The sequence below is a fragment of the Gekko japonicus genome, unplaced genomic scaffold (genome assembly GCF_001447785.1).
Source record: "Gekko japonicus isolate JY-2015 unplaced genomic scaffold, Gekko_japonicus_V1.1 scaffold209, whole genome shotgun sequence".
NCBI classification, from domain to species: Eukaryota; Metazoa; Chordata; class Lepidosauria; order Squamata; family Gekkonidae; genus Gekko; species Gekko japonicus.
Genome location: NW_015172009.1, coordinates 1,143,271 through 1,158,487, shown reverse-complemented (window position 1 = coordinate 1,158,487; position 15,217 = coordinate 1,143,271). Strand labels below are relative to the sequence as shown.

The 15,217-nt window shown below is 43.5% G+C and overlaps 1 protein-coding gene across 1 annotated transcript in view; it reads right to left on the bottom strand.

The window, feature by feature from the left end:
• The window catches only part of DLGAP1 (discs large homolog associated protein 1), a 176,726-nt gene that overhangs the window by 78,440 nt on the left and 83,069 nt on the right, over positions 1–15,217 (bottom strand). The gene's annotated exons all lie outside the window — the stretch shown is intronic.

Genomic DNA, 15,217 nt, shown 5'->3' with positions numbered 1-15,217 from the left:
ATCTACAGGTATTTCCCAACCCAGAGTTGGCAACCATGTAATCAGCTATGGAACTACTTTCCAGACCCTTGGAACCCAGAAAACATGGCACAGGAGGAGGTGATTTTCTACCTTAGCTGTCACTGCATAACACCCCCCTCCCCCTCAAAAAATAAGTCGGAAGTGGAGAGAACCATATCTGTTACCATGAGGTCCTCCCATTCTACCCACTTGGGTAGAATTGTTGAGCAAAATGACTTGAGACAGCCCTGCCTTATAGCTAAGCAGAAGGAAAGAAACATGGCTTGCCTCCCTCCATTTTCCGCTTCCCTCTGCCGCCCCACCAGCCACAGTTGGGACACTCATCTGGAGCTTCCTTCTAGATCCCGTTGTATTTCTTCCCACAACGGGCATTACTCCTAGTCAGGGTATAAAAACCAACTCTTTTTTTTCTTCTACCATAGAGGTAATTGAACAAAGCAGGGCTCACCTCTGAGCACATATTCATACAAGGAGGCGGATAGATTTTCAAATCTGTTTAGAAGATTTGAATTCCTTCACTTAATCCCACTTTTTCATTGAAAAGGCATTTTAACAGAGGCAAACCCCCCAACCCCCCCCCCTTTTTTCCCCCCCCCCCCCCCCCGGTTTGGCTCTTAGGAGATATTCTGATGTGAAATATGAGAGCAATTCACAATTGTGACAGCATGCAAATTACTCCAACCATATTTCTCACTTTATACAGAATACATGGAATTCAATGGCCGCTATCAGCAATGCAAACATAAGAAAACATATGGGAAACAGGTAACTCTGCACACTCATACAGAATGTCCCATTTGAGCATTTTAGAAGCTTTATATTTCTTTGGTGTCCTTCCAAGTAAATGTCTGCAATCTCAAAAGAAAGAAAGAAGCCTTCTTCAAGAGAAGCTGAAACTTTGCAATAACCGGCTAGAATTTACAGTACGGCTGGTGTCACTTTAGCATTCTGGACTTTCAAAGGCAACAAATAGTTTTTCAGGTAAAGGCAAACCACATCACACAAGTCATGCCACAGTCTCAGTTCAAAGAGCTCAGTCCGCCCAGCTGCTAATGCTGGGTTTCTTCATGCCTCTTAAGAGGTCAGGGAAGGTGCTGCTAGGCCAAAAATAAACATCTGTATTCCAAAGGCTTGTTTTATTTCTTCTCTCTAAAAGAATCTTCTACTTATAACATATCCCAAGAAAATTCAAGTATGGGCTTGGCAATAGAGCAGGATTTAATATGATTCACACAGTAAGTACTTTCTTAAGAGTGGGTGTTCTCTGCGAATTACATGTTATGTACAAACTCCACTTTGCACTGCACTGCTCTCTTGTGATAACAGAGCTATCTGAAGCTATTCATTCAACTTTTATTTTTGCCTTCCTCTTCTAAGCTTCATAGCCAAGACGACTGTTAAGAGTAAGAAAGAAAACTGAATTTGTGCAAAGGACACTATGGTAGAGGCAGAGTTTAGAGAAAGACTCTCCCTACTGATCCTGCAGCCCTTCCAGGCCAATTTCTGTGTGTACATTTTGAGCCCTCCAGTAGGATACAGAAGTCTGTCCTGCCTCCCTGCATTTGGTACCCCACAGAGATATCTCTATATAATAATCCTCTTAGCGTATTGGACGTTTCCAGCTCTCCCATTGGCTGTGCAATATGCTCCATCAGCCATTGGCCAGTCAGCTTGTCATGTGCCACTGGCTGGGTGCTGGGTCTGCTCCTCTTCCCCGCCCACTCCCACTTCAGCCACTGTTCCCTGTCAGAATAACTGGCAAATTGCTGTCTCTCCTGACGAAGACACTTCTCCTGCTTGACTCCTCTGTGTGACTAACTTTTCCCTCAGTTGCTGTTGGTAGTAAAAAGACAAAGGAAGGAAACCCTTTCCAGGCCTTAGTGATAAACTTGGAGAATATCATTTTTGAGGTGTAAGATAGTCATGTTTCAAAAATCTTCTTAATTTTCCATCTGTTATCAGATAAATTTTGGGATCATCCTGCGGAGCATGGCAGTACAGACCACATTCCAAAGTTAGTATTTATATGCCACTTTATTCCCTAATAGGAGCTGCGGTGGCTCAAGTGGTTAAGATGCTGAACTGCAGGCTGTGGAAAGTCGGTAGTTCAGCAATTTGAGACCCAAGTGTGCTGCATGACAGAGTGAGCTCCCGTCTCTAGTTCCAGCTCCTGCCAACCTAGGTACCACTTCAGTGGGAAGGTAACAGCGTTCCATGCGCCTTGGTGTTTAGTCATGCCGGCCACATGACCACGGAAATGTCTTTGGATGGCGCTGGCTCTTTGGCTTTGAAACAGAGATGAGCACCGCAGCCCTAGAGTCAGATTCGACTGGCTTTCGAGCAAGGGAATCTTTACCTTTACTCCCTAATGGGGACCCTAAGAATTTTACAACACCCCCTTCCTCCATTTTATCGTCTTAGTGACAAGTAAGTGAGGTAGGTTAGGCTGAAAGAGTTTCCATGGCAAAATGGGGATTGGAATATGGGCTTTCCGGATCCTAGCCTAACACACTCACTACTATAACATGCTGGCTGTATGTAGAAAGTACAAACCTGCCTGTTCCAAGAGATCCAAACTTATGTAGCAAAAATGTTATTGCTTATGACAGAGTGCCTAAATATTCATGTTCTTGGGAATTTCTCCTTTCCTCAGTTTGAGGCACTATGGGAAAAATACATCCAGAAAAAAATTGATGTCACAAGTTTGACATGCATGAGTAAAAGTAGTACCACAACTGACTTATCACTGTTGATAAGAATCAGAATGACACGTTCCCTTGAAGGAGTTAATGCCAAAGCATTATAATGGTAGTGATAACAAGTTGTGTGTGTACATAGTGCTATCCTCTCACCAGCAGTGTTAATCAAGATCTTTCATCATTGAAAGCGTTCCCTGTATCACAGTCCTTATGACTTCACTTAGTAACCACAGCGACACATTATCACAGTTAATATCTCTGGAGGTTCACCAGGGTTATTAAAAAAGGTAAAGGTTCCCTTGCTCGAAAGCCAGTTGAATTTGACTCTAGGGTTGCGGTGCTCATCTCTGTTTCAAAGCCGAAGAGCCAGCGCTGTCCGAAGACGTTTCCGTGGTCATGTGGCTGGCATGACTAAACACCAAGGCGCACAGAACGCTGTTACCTTCCCACCGAAGTGGTACCTATTTATCTACTTGCAATTTCTTGCTTTCGAACTGCTAGGTTGGCAGGAGCTGGAGCCAGAGATGGGAGCTCACTCCATCATGGGGCAACCCAGGTCTTGAACAGCTGAACTATTGACCTTCCACAGCCTGCAGTTCAGCATCTTAACCACTTGAGCCACCGCAGTATTAACTACTGTCAGAAACTGTTTCTGTGTAAGGAGACAGCATTTTAACTAAAACGGAACATGTACTCAACCCTGTTCAACACTTTCCCTATGAAGAAAGGTTAAAACGCTTAGGGCTCTTTAGCTTGGAGAAACGACGACTGAGGGGTGACATGATCGAGGTTTATAAGATAGATCGTGGGATACAGCAGGTAGAGAAAGAAGTACTTTTCTGCCTTTCTCACAATACAAGAACTCGTGGGCACTCAATGAAATTGCTGAGCAGTCGGGTTAGAACAGATAAAAGGAAGTACTTCTTCACCCAAAGAGCGATTAACACATGGAATTCACTGCCACAGGAGGTGGTGGCAGCTACAAGCATGGACAGCTTCAAGAGAGAATTAGATAAACACAAGTGGAGACCCACAAGAAACTTGCGGGATGGTCATCCCATTCCTCACACCTTTGCTTCCTCCCCTCTACCCCTACCTGTCTCCACACTTTTCGCCCTTTCTGGGTTCTTGGGGTGGAGCCTCGGGACAGCGAGACTTGGGGAAGTAAGCAGCCTCAGTAGGGTATAATGCCACAGACTCAACCCTCCAAAGCAGCCATTATATCCAGGGGAACTGATCTCTGTCACCTGGACAACAGTTGTAATTCTTGGTGATCTCCAGCCCTCACCCAGAGGCTGGCAATGGTAGTTCTCATGGAGGAAATGGCTGGTTTGGAGGGTGGAGTCTATAGTATTATACTGGTCTGAAGTTCTTCCTCTCCTCAAACCCCACCCTCAAATGTCCAGGAATTTCCCAACCTGGAGTTGGCAACCCTATTTCCTTCCCACCCAATAGCCAACCTACCTTTATCTGCCTTCAGCTTTTTGTCTCCACTCCCCCACAGCCTCTACCAAGGAAAATAGAGTCTTTCTCCACAGTGGGGACCAAAGCAGCTTACATTATTCTCGCCTCCTTTTTATCTGCACAACAACCCTGTGAGGTTTGTTAGGCTGAAAGTATGTGACTGGTCCAAAATCACCCAGTCAGCTTCCACTGCAAGATGGGGATCTGAACCTGGGTCTTGCAGACCCTACTCTGAAGCTCTAACTGCTGCACCGCACTGGCTTTCATAGGGTGGCTGCTGAACAGCAGCAAGCAGCCAGGCCAAGTTGAGTCATGCAAATCAAGTGGTATCAAGTCACCCAGAGGGTGCTGCCTAGGGATGCCAGCCTCCAGGTGGGATCTGGGGATCCCCTAGAATTACTGCTCAGCTCCAGACTACCGAGATAATTTCCCATGGAGAAGGGGGGACTCTAAGGCATTATACCCCACTGAGGTCCCTGTCCTCCCCAGGCTCCACCTCCAAATCTCGAGTTTCCTGACCTGGAGCTAGCAACCCTACCACCCCCCATCCCATGCCAGTGCCCAGGGGGGACCTGGCAATCCTAGATTGCTGCCAGGTCTAGGGTTGGCAACCTCCAAGTGGGGTCTGGAGAGTGAACTCTAGACAGCAGAGATCTGTCTCCCTGAAGAAAATGGCTGCTTTGGAGGGTGGACTCTGTGGCATTATACCCAGCCGAGGCCTCTCCCTTCCCCAGATCCTGCCCTCCAGAGAGTCTGCCACGAAACGTCTAGGAATTCCCCAGACTGGCACTGGCAACCCTTGTCAGGCCTGGTCCCAAGGCTCCCTCCATCCCTCAAAGGCCAAAAGAGGCCAGGAATGTGCCCTTCCCCCACCTTTTTACTGAAAGAACCAGTTAGAAGCTCCCCCCCCCCAACTCTCACTGTTGATGCCTGGACTTAGGTCCCTGCAGAGGCCATTTCAAAAGGTTTTGGAGGGAATTCTACTGTTCCTGAAGGGATTTTTTTTACTTTTTTGATTTTTCTGCAAACCCAGGAAGGTATGTAGGAAAAGCTGTTGGGGGAGAGTGAACCCTCTGTTGGCAGAAATAAGTATCCGCACACACAAAAAACCCTCTGGGAAATAGTATAAGGATATGGAGCAGAGATAGTATAAGGATATGGAGCAGAGATCCATCAGTGGCTATTAGCCACAAGGTATAGATAGGAACTCTCGGTCTGGGGCAAGTGATGCTCTGTATTCTTGGCGCTTGGGGGGGGCAACAGTGAGAGTCCTGGCCCCACTGGTGGACCTCCTGATGGCACCTGGTATTTTTGGCCACTGTGTGACAGAGTGTTGGACTGGATGGGCCATTGGCCTGATCCATCATTGGCTTCTCTTGTATTCTTATGTTCTTATGTTCATTCCAGTGAAACCACTGGAACTGAAAGAGACTTCAGTTCCCTCTGAATCTATAAATACCTACCAACTAAGATGCAAGAAAGGAGTTGCTTGGCAATGTATTGTTGACTAACATCAAACAGAGGTTTCAGGGCCAATCTGTCAAGAAACTTAGGGTGATTTCCCACAAGCGCTGCTCCGCGGTCACTCCTCCCTTTTGCCCCATAGCTTCGTGCGATTTTCCCCACGTCTACTCAATCCTGTTTTTTGATTGAGTGTACACGGGGAAAATTCAGTGTACGGGCAGGGAAAATTCAGGGAGACCTGCCATTAAAAGCCCCATGGTTGCCGCCCTGTATGGAGAGCTTTAGCAGCAACCTCGCAAGCTTCTCGCTGCATGGAAAACATTTGCGATACTGACCGGTGTTTGTATTTTCAACTGGAGGCTGCCATTCTCTTCTTCTTCTTCTTCTTCCTAGGTCAAAGGAACATCTTGATACTAGCTTCACCCAACACCAAGTTATCTATTTTAATCTGCTTGGCGTTCTACACAGGACACAGATGAGAGGCCTTAGGAGTCCCGTGGCGTTTTAAAGACTAGCAACGTTTATTTGACTCATAAAAGCTTATATTGAAAGAAATGCTGTTAGTCTTTAAGGCACCCTGGCTAGTATTTGGATGGGAGACCACCAAGGAAGTCCCGGGTTGTGATGCAGAGCCAGGCAGTGGCAAACCACTTCTGAATGTCTCTTGCCTTGAAAACACCACAGGGTCTCCATAGGTCAGCTGTGACTGACAGCAAAAGCAAAGCCCTTAAGGTGCTACTGGGTTTTTGTTTTACTTCGCTACATGGCTGCCCCTTTGTTATCATCTTAAGACCAGGGCCTGCAAGACCTTCCTGCTTCTTTTTTAACATCCAACCTGATGAAGACTTCTGGAGAATTCAAAAGCTTGTACACTATTTACGAAAAAGAAATTGACTGAATAGATAGCTATAATGTTACCTGAAAAATTGATAGTGAATATGAATATGTAGTAATTGAAGAATTGCAAAAAATATGTTTTAATGCAATTTAAGAATTGAGTAGTAAAAGGGACAAGGAGGGGGTGTGAGCATTGCGGGAGGCCAAGAGAAGGGTGGGGGGGGAGATATGAGAAAAGGATATATGTTGAAAGAAAAGTTGTAATAATGAACATGTTGCTATATCCGAATAATAAAAAGTTTGATTAAAAAAAAAAAAGCTTGTACACTATTTTGTGTTATTTTAGTTGGCTGGCTGGTCCTAATAAAAGATGCTTTTGTTTTTTTACACTTTTGATGTTTCAAACCTAGCGATGTAGTGTTGTGTGTCTGTATGTAAATGAATGTTTTCAGTCATGTTCAATCCTAGGAACTGGCCACCACATAAAAAAACCTCTTGTAGCCCTGCACCACCTCTCCTTCTACGCCACGCCACAACGACTTCACTCGTCTAAACCAGGCCTTTTACAGGTGCCGCCCTGCCAGTGGGCAAGACCAACAACAGCCTGGGCATGTACAATCTCTGCAGTGGCTCCTACCCTGTGGAATGGCCTTGCCTGAGCAGGTAAGGAAGGCTCCCACACAGATTGTGGCTTTCCACAGATTGTGTAAAACAGAACTGTTCAGGAGGCCATTTCTATAAAAGGAATAGGGATGCATTATAACTGATTCAGGAAGATATCTTGATTGACAGAATGGGACTATATTGCTAATTTATTATCTATTGCTATATGCTTTTATGTTGCTCTCATTGTATTATATTTCTACTTCCATAATACCATTTCTTGCATTGTGTAACATGTCATTTTACGATTTATGCCTTGTTTCAGATTTCTGCAATCCTAGCCCCATTACACTGTTTATCAGATGTCTCCTTAGCCTGTTGATTATACTAACTTACAATATGCAATCTGCCTTGAGGCGCAGCAAAAAAGGCAGACTAGAAATAACATGAATAATAGAGGTATAATATGAGTCTGTATGTAAATGGATGATGAATCAATGTCTGGTGAATATACATGCTTAAGGTGCTGGAATTTGCCATGTCTTCTCTATCACATGGACTCAAGGTGGAAACTATGTTAACCTCTGTCCTTCTACAAGGGAAACTGAGTACACATCCTATTGAAACAAAATCCAGTTCTCAAACCAGAATTTTAAAATTCTTCAAAAGAGCAACACTGCCCTCTAGTGCTTAATGATTGTAGTACTTCATTATGTTCCACACCCGAAAAAAGACTTGTTTGAGACATAAACAGGGGAAGGGATTTCTTTAAAAAAACAGAACCATTTTGCAGAGGCTCAGGCTAACTGCCAAACCAAAAACCTCCTAAGGCTAAACTGGAATCAAATGTATGATGCAGTCTGGAACTCAGTCCTTCACACTGTTCTCTTCCTTGCAAGAATCCTATGAAATCAAAATGGAACTAGAGAGATAAATATGCCCACATTAAAAGAAATATTTTCACTGAGATGCTGGAATTAAAAAAAAAAGATGCTGTCTATGCCAAATCAACCTGTTTAATAAAATTACCACAAATACCCAGAGACTGTTTTTGTTCTCATACCAGCCACAGCATCAAAATAGTTATATATAAGCAAAAAAATAGTTATATATAACCAACTGAATGACAATTTTGTTGTGACTGGAAAGCCTCAGAGTCTTAGTGCAGAGTTATTTACTCTTAATTATTGATCTTCCCATTACTTCCCATTTTTTTAACCCAAAATGCTTAAGAAAGGCTCACACATTCATCAGCCAGGGAGGCTCAACCCCAGCATCTGTTTTCAGTATTCAGGGTCAACTTGAAATGCAAGAAGTATGGGTTAAAGGAGGCCTGGGCAGGTGTAACACACATTTCTGTCAAGTCTGAGTAACTACAGAGAATCCCCACACATCTGGGATTGAAGGATCAGGGAGTTTTATTTCTAGCTGATTTGATCCTTGGCCTCTTTTTTCTTTTTAAGGGATTAAGCACTAAATACACACGGTGAAGGAATGGGCCAATGCATATGAGGCAATGTGCGGCTCCGGTGCCCTGTGGGCACACAGGCCAACCGACCTCAAAAGAGTATCACCCTCTTTAGGACTGCACTGTCAGGCTACCATCCTAAGCATGCCTACATATAAGAAAGTACCAGGGAATTAAATAAGACTTACTTCAGAATAAAGTACATCTGTTTGTTTCAGATTTTTCACTGTACGACGCTCAGGGCAGTATAACCTCACAGCAACCCTGGTGACTGATAAGTTGGACTGAAAGGAAGTTACTCAGACTTCATGTAGTGAGTTTCATGGCTGTGTGGGCTTTCAGATGGGTCTCAAAGATCATAGTCCAACACACTAACCACTCCACTACAGTTTAGGACTGGGATAAGGATTCTCAAAATACCTGTGAAATCCACAAGCCAATTTTCTGGAGCACTGAGGTAACTAGGGAGGAAAATCTCCATCCTCTTTACACAAACAGCAGGGTTAGGAGGAGGGTGGTGACTTCATACTCTACACTATGGTAGCAGCCAGTGGTAGCTAGCTTTCCAATGCCGTATGCAGCACCAATGCTGGGTTAATTTTGTTTGGAGTGTTCAGACCTACTGTACTGTTTACAATTTCAAAATAGTTTAAGCAACAGCAGTAACTTTAAGACTATGATCTGGACCTCTTTATTTCAGTGTCAAACCCATTATAGCTGCAGATGATATTCTTTAATTTTAGCTGCAATGTTTCCCACCCCCTTTTCTTACAAAAAAGGTCTTGTTATCAGCATAAAGATTGTCAAAACAATTTTCACAGTTAGAAAATGTTTTATTCCAAACCTCTTTCCTTTCTTTCCCTTCTGGATAATAAAGAATATTTTAAGAATATGTATAATTCTGAAAGAAATAACTTATTTATAAATGCTCATATGAAACAGCAAAGTATCAGCATTAATTTTGCTGATGATTCCCCCCCACTATTCTAATTCAGAATAAATGATTTCTATATGCTAAAATGTTTTGCATAGTGACATAGATATAATTTCCCATTTTTTTTAAAAAAATATCTTTTATTGTTGTTTGTCTTATTATTTTTTGATTACTAGTTAGTGGGCCCTTTTGCATGTGAAGTATTCTATCCTTGGGAATCCACGGGGCCCTTTTGCATGTGAAGAACCATCCTCACTCTGCCTTCCTCATGCATAAAGGGACTAGATAGCTCACATACCGTTAATAAATACACTTTCCCATTTTTTTCATGTTAGGCAGCTATTTAGTTTTACACATAAAGAGATGTGTGTTAATTCTGCCTCAGTACTGATTGGAGACATCCTTGAAAAGAGGATTATGCCTCTGGGCATTCAAAAGAGATGTGAAAAAATTCTCTTTAGCAGCTCTGTGGGCAATTACAAAGTTATGTCATTTTCCCTCTGAGAGGCTGAGATATAAAATAGGCTAGATTAACCTGATTTCAGATGTCTAATCTCAGTCCCAATATTTTCTTATCTAAGAGTCGAAGCAAGACTACTGTTAATTACACTGCATTTGTAGCATCAGGAACTCCTTTCAATGAAAAGCCAATCAATTTTTGGGATTTTGCCAGTGAAGTTATTGGCAAAGCTTTATACACTGCAGACTGCTATCAGATAAAGAGAAAACAGAAGCTCAAGAAACCAAGGATAATTGACCCTCTTAAGATCAACTTGGTATAATTATACTCAGTGCCAGGAATCAGTTGTGATTTTTGCAGCTGAATTCTGTTCCAATCACATAATGGAAGAATTATACAATCCATCAGACCTCATCCCAAAAGGATGGGGGATGCTGAATGAGGGACAGGTGGTCAATTTCATTGATCAGAGCAATGCACATTTAGCCAAAAAAGAGACTCCCCCATTATGTCCTCAGTGGCTTCACTGGTTTCCATAACATTCAGTTATAATTAACAGAGGCGATTAGCACCTATGTAGTCTGCAGTTCAGCACTTCTAAAGATTATGCTGCGTGTGTGTGTACTTTTAAACTAAACAAACATTGCTTTAAATCTGTTGCAGAATCTTTACCACAGGTCACCACTCTGGGGAACCATGGTTAAAGCAGTGGGACACAATGCATCATTTTCATAAGGTAACCCCCTCTTTCCCCAATGTAATGTCACCAGCTTCTGTGCGTTACAAAGGGAAAATAGGGAGAAAAGCTTGTGATCAGTGTTCCCTCTAAGCTGAGTTTGTGTGAGCCAGCTCACATTTTTTTAGTCTCCAGCTCAGATTTTTGTCTCAGCTCAGGGAGGATGGCTCCAGAGCAAACTAATATATGAAGTAGCCAAATCGCTTGCTCACAACTTTTAATGCCAGTAGCTCACAAGGTAGAATTTCTGCTCAAAAGACTCCACAGCTTAGAGGGAACATTGCTTGTGATTAAATTTTGGGATAAGACCAATTCTAAAGTTTTCCCTTAAGTACTATATGTTTGAATGGCTGGGTATGAAATTAGCATATTTAGGAATTACATTGCCTGCAGCAGATTTAGAACAGAAAAGCTCAGTAAGAAACCTCAAACATTACTGGAGTATTACTGCACTATGTAAGTAAGTGTGATCAGATTAGTCATGTGTACAATTAGTGCCTAATATTGTATCTTACGTAAAATACACTTTAGGCTTAAACAGAACCTTTACAATGTCTTTATGTTTTCTCAGCTACCTTGATAGTTTATTAGAGAAAATCTAGTCTAGTGAATTTTTCTGTATCAAGTGAATTCTGAAGGAACAGCTCTTTCAGTTTGAGGATGCCAGCATGAGAAATTTTCCATTTACGTTGGGAAAACATTTGCACCTATATGGCACTTTTCAGGGATGGTATGCCTAAAGCTGGCCATCTTGAGTCAGAGTAATATACTAACATTCTCCTTTCCACAAAGGAAAGAGGAAGAAAAAGATTTTGTGCTTGTCTACCTTTTGCCTACAAGGCAACTGTCATTTCAAAGGAAACCTTTAACATGCACATTAATTGATTGGAGTTTCAGGCTACCCTACAGGCTATATTAAATCGTAGGAACTAAAGAGTACTGTTACAAAGATTAAACATTCAGGTTACCACACAAAATGAAAGGAAAGGGATGAAAACAGTAAATAAAGAGGCCATCATAAAAAGAAAGCAACATTCTGAGGGGAAAATGTTTTTATATTAAACTAAGAGCCTAATAAACCCTAGTATAGTATACCTTCGGTGGGAAGGTAACAGCGTTCCGTGCGCCTTGGTGTTTAGTCATGCTGGCCACATGACCACAGAAATGTCTTCGGACAGTGCTGGCTCTTCAGCTTTGAAACAGAGATGAGTACCGCAACCCTAGAGTCGGATTTGACTGGCTCTCGAGCAAGGGAACCTTTACCTTTACCTATAGTATTTTTACATCAAATGTTAGCCGTGTTTCAGTGAATCACAAACACAGGAGAGGTCTGCCAGTCAGCCCCTGCTCTGGTAGCTGTCCTCACGGAACAATTCAAGGCTGGAGACTGGGTCTTTGGGCACAGCAGACTGCCCTTTACAAACACAGATCCATTTCCTATCTACATGTAGGTTCAGTCAGAGATGCTGCTGTGAATCACAACCGTTCTCATGGATGACAGTCCTTTACAGGCATCACAGTTTTGGTGCTCCCACCTTGTGTGCTGAGACAGCCCTCCACATGTGATCCTCACAATACATTAACTCATGCGAATAGGGCAAAGTGCATATTATATTGGAATACAATAGAAAAAAAAATTGGTTGCAATTGTGTTTGCTGAAGGGGAAGGGAGGGTGTGTGGCTCAGCGGTAGAGCATCTGCTCGGCATGCAGAAGGTCTCAGGTTCAATCCCGGGAGTATCCAGCTGAAAGGATCATGTGGTAGGTGATGCAAGAGACCCTGGGAAGCTGCTGCCGGTCTGAGTAGACAATACTGATCTTGACGGACTGACGGTCTGCTTCAGTATAAGGCAGCTTCATGTGTTCAAGATGGAAAATACACAGGGTGTTCTTATCACACAAAAGGGCAAACATATACATCGAGAGGATCACACACAGCCCACTCTTGCTGGCACAGGAGAAGGGAGCACCAAGATCATAATGACTGGAAAGGGCTCAAGATATTGTCGCCTGTTAAGCTATCTCTGGTACACAGCGGCAATGAGGCAGAAACCATCCCACTGTGCCTTCTGCACGAATGGCCTCACATGTGCTTCACAAGATCCTTCCATGTGATATATAAAGCATAGCGTTGGGAACATTAATCATTTGACGGAACCGGAAGAGGACAGAAGCACAGGCAGTGCAGCCATTTGCTCCGTGGAATGATGCTCCATACTCAAAGTTTTAGCCTGCAGAATACAGACTAGAATGTGCCGCATGCAAAAGAAAATAAGTGACAAAGGCACACCATGCCAACTAATTTATTTTACTTACGTTATTTGTAGTCTGCCTTTCTCCTTTGGACTCAAGGTGGATTACACAGAGTAAGAATATGAGGATTTTAAAAAAAGAGTAGGAGACTCCTAAGAACTTAATACTGGCAAAAAGCTGTAATAAAACAATGTTCCAAGGAGATCTGTTGGCAGTGTACCAAGTGGAAGCTTCGACTTTACTATGAGTCTCAACTTTCTATTAGGGCAAGTCACAGCTGATATATTTATATGAGTTAAATTTATATGAGTTATCAGAAAGTGGCCTTAGTAGGCTTTATTCTTCTGACATGTTTGCTTCCCATTCTAAAACCACCTGGAGCTAAAGAGTGAGATGTCTTTTTAACGACAGGTGCAAGCGAATTGTGTTCCACGCCTGTACAGCTGGTAGCTAAGGACACTCAATGTATTCTCTGAAACAGCATAATTAAACACCCCTCCCGAAACTTCACCTACCCTGCCAAATGAGTCAAAAAACCTTCCTACTAAATTAACAAAAAGAAATAAAGAATCTGAGGACTTTGCCTTAACTGCTTTTTAGCCTAAATGTGACACTGTCTAAACACATTGATTTGGACGGTGATTTCCACTGAACTCCAGCAAAAGAGATGCCGGTGATGCCTTTGTTGAATACTGGAGGGGCTGAAGACTGGAAAACGGGACAGAGGCAGAAGCTACACCTCTCTTGTGACTGGTGCCATGTGTTTACGCTCTGGAGGTCCAGAAACAGAGCAGACTGGAAGGTGGTCTGGAGGCCAATGCCTCTTCATCCATGAAGCACACAGCCACATCACATTAGGTGTGAGGGATCAGGGAGAATCAAAAGTCTGAGAACTTCCAATGTCTTTACTTTAATGTTAAGGCAGTCAGACTGTTTTCCCCATAGAAATCACCCTTTCCTTTAGCCTAAGTTGAAGAGACCCCACTCACCCCAAGGAATTTCAGTGGATATGGGTTTATTTTTTAAAAAGAACAAAAGTGTGTGGCTTAGGAGAGATCAACCCCGTCCCCTGTTGTGTCTTACTCCAGTTCTTGAAACTTTTTCCTTCCAGCCTGCCTGAGAAAAATGCTGAAATCGAGCAAACACAGTAAGCTAAGAGGTAGAAGCAGCCAAGGTTTAGTTCCCTATATCCACCTGCTCAGGTTTTGTGTACAACTTGACTCCTCACCTTCCCACTTAACGGATCCCAGGAAAAGAGAAGGAAGTAACTCACGTGCCAACGCCGTCAGGCCTCTGTGTCTGCTCTACAAGTAGGGATTTTAATCGTCTATAAAAGGGGAATGTTTCCTGCAAGGAAATTTATTAGGGTGATAAATTCCTTGGGTGAGGGATACATATGGTCAAACTTAATAAACAAAAAGTTGTTAATGTGTTATCTAATGAAACCAATAGAAAAAATAACAATAATTATCATATGGCATCGTATGTAGTATAGCCAGGGGATCCTAAGATTGGCAGCGAGAATTTCTAGCTCATTAGCATTATGCACCATTAGGTGGTGAGATAGACTTGTTTTTGAGGCAAGAGCAGGGGTTGTTTCGTAGAAAAAGAGCTAGGGGAACTCATTAGCATAACTCATTAGCATATGCCACACCCGACATCACCGGACGTGTGTCATAAGGCCACACACCCCGCCCCCAATGGTCCCAGCTGCCACCAGCCTTGCAGCTCCACTGCCGAGCCCCATGAGGGGCCCGGCGGTGGACCTGCAAGGCCGGCGGGAGTGCAAGGAAGCCCCGCGAAGGCCCTCCCTGGCCCCAGGCAGGCAGGGGTGGGGAGAGGCAGGGAGGAAGCAACTTACCCTCCCTCTTCTCCTGCCTCCTCCTGGCTGAATGAGGGCCGGAAGCGGGGCGGCCGGAAGCAGGGGGCGGGGCTTCATCATGTGCCCCACCCCCGTACCTCACCCGGGGGAACTGCGATCCCCCGCGATCCCCCCCGAAATGACCGCTGGGCAAGAGACATTTCAGAGGTGGGTTACCATTGCCTGTCTCTGTGTCATGCCCCTGGCACTCCCTGGAGGTCGCCCACCCAAATATTAGCCAAGGCGGACCGTGCTTAGCTTCTGAGATCAGGTCAGGGCTAGAAAAGATAATGAAAAGCAGTAACTAAACTAACATCCTTAATATCAATAATAAAGAATTGGAAATAATTTTTTTCTTTTTGTTTTTCAGAAAAAGGGAAAACTGAAAACAGAAATTTCTGTTCACATCCCCCCCTTT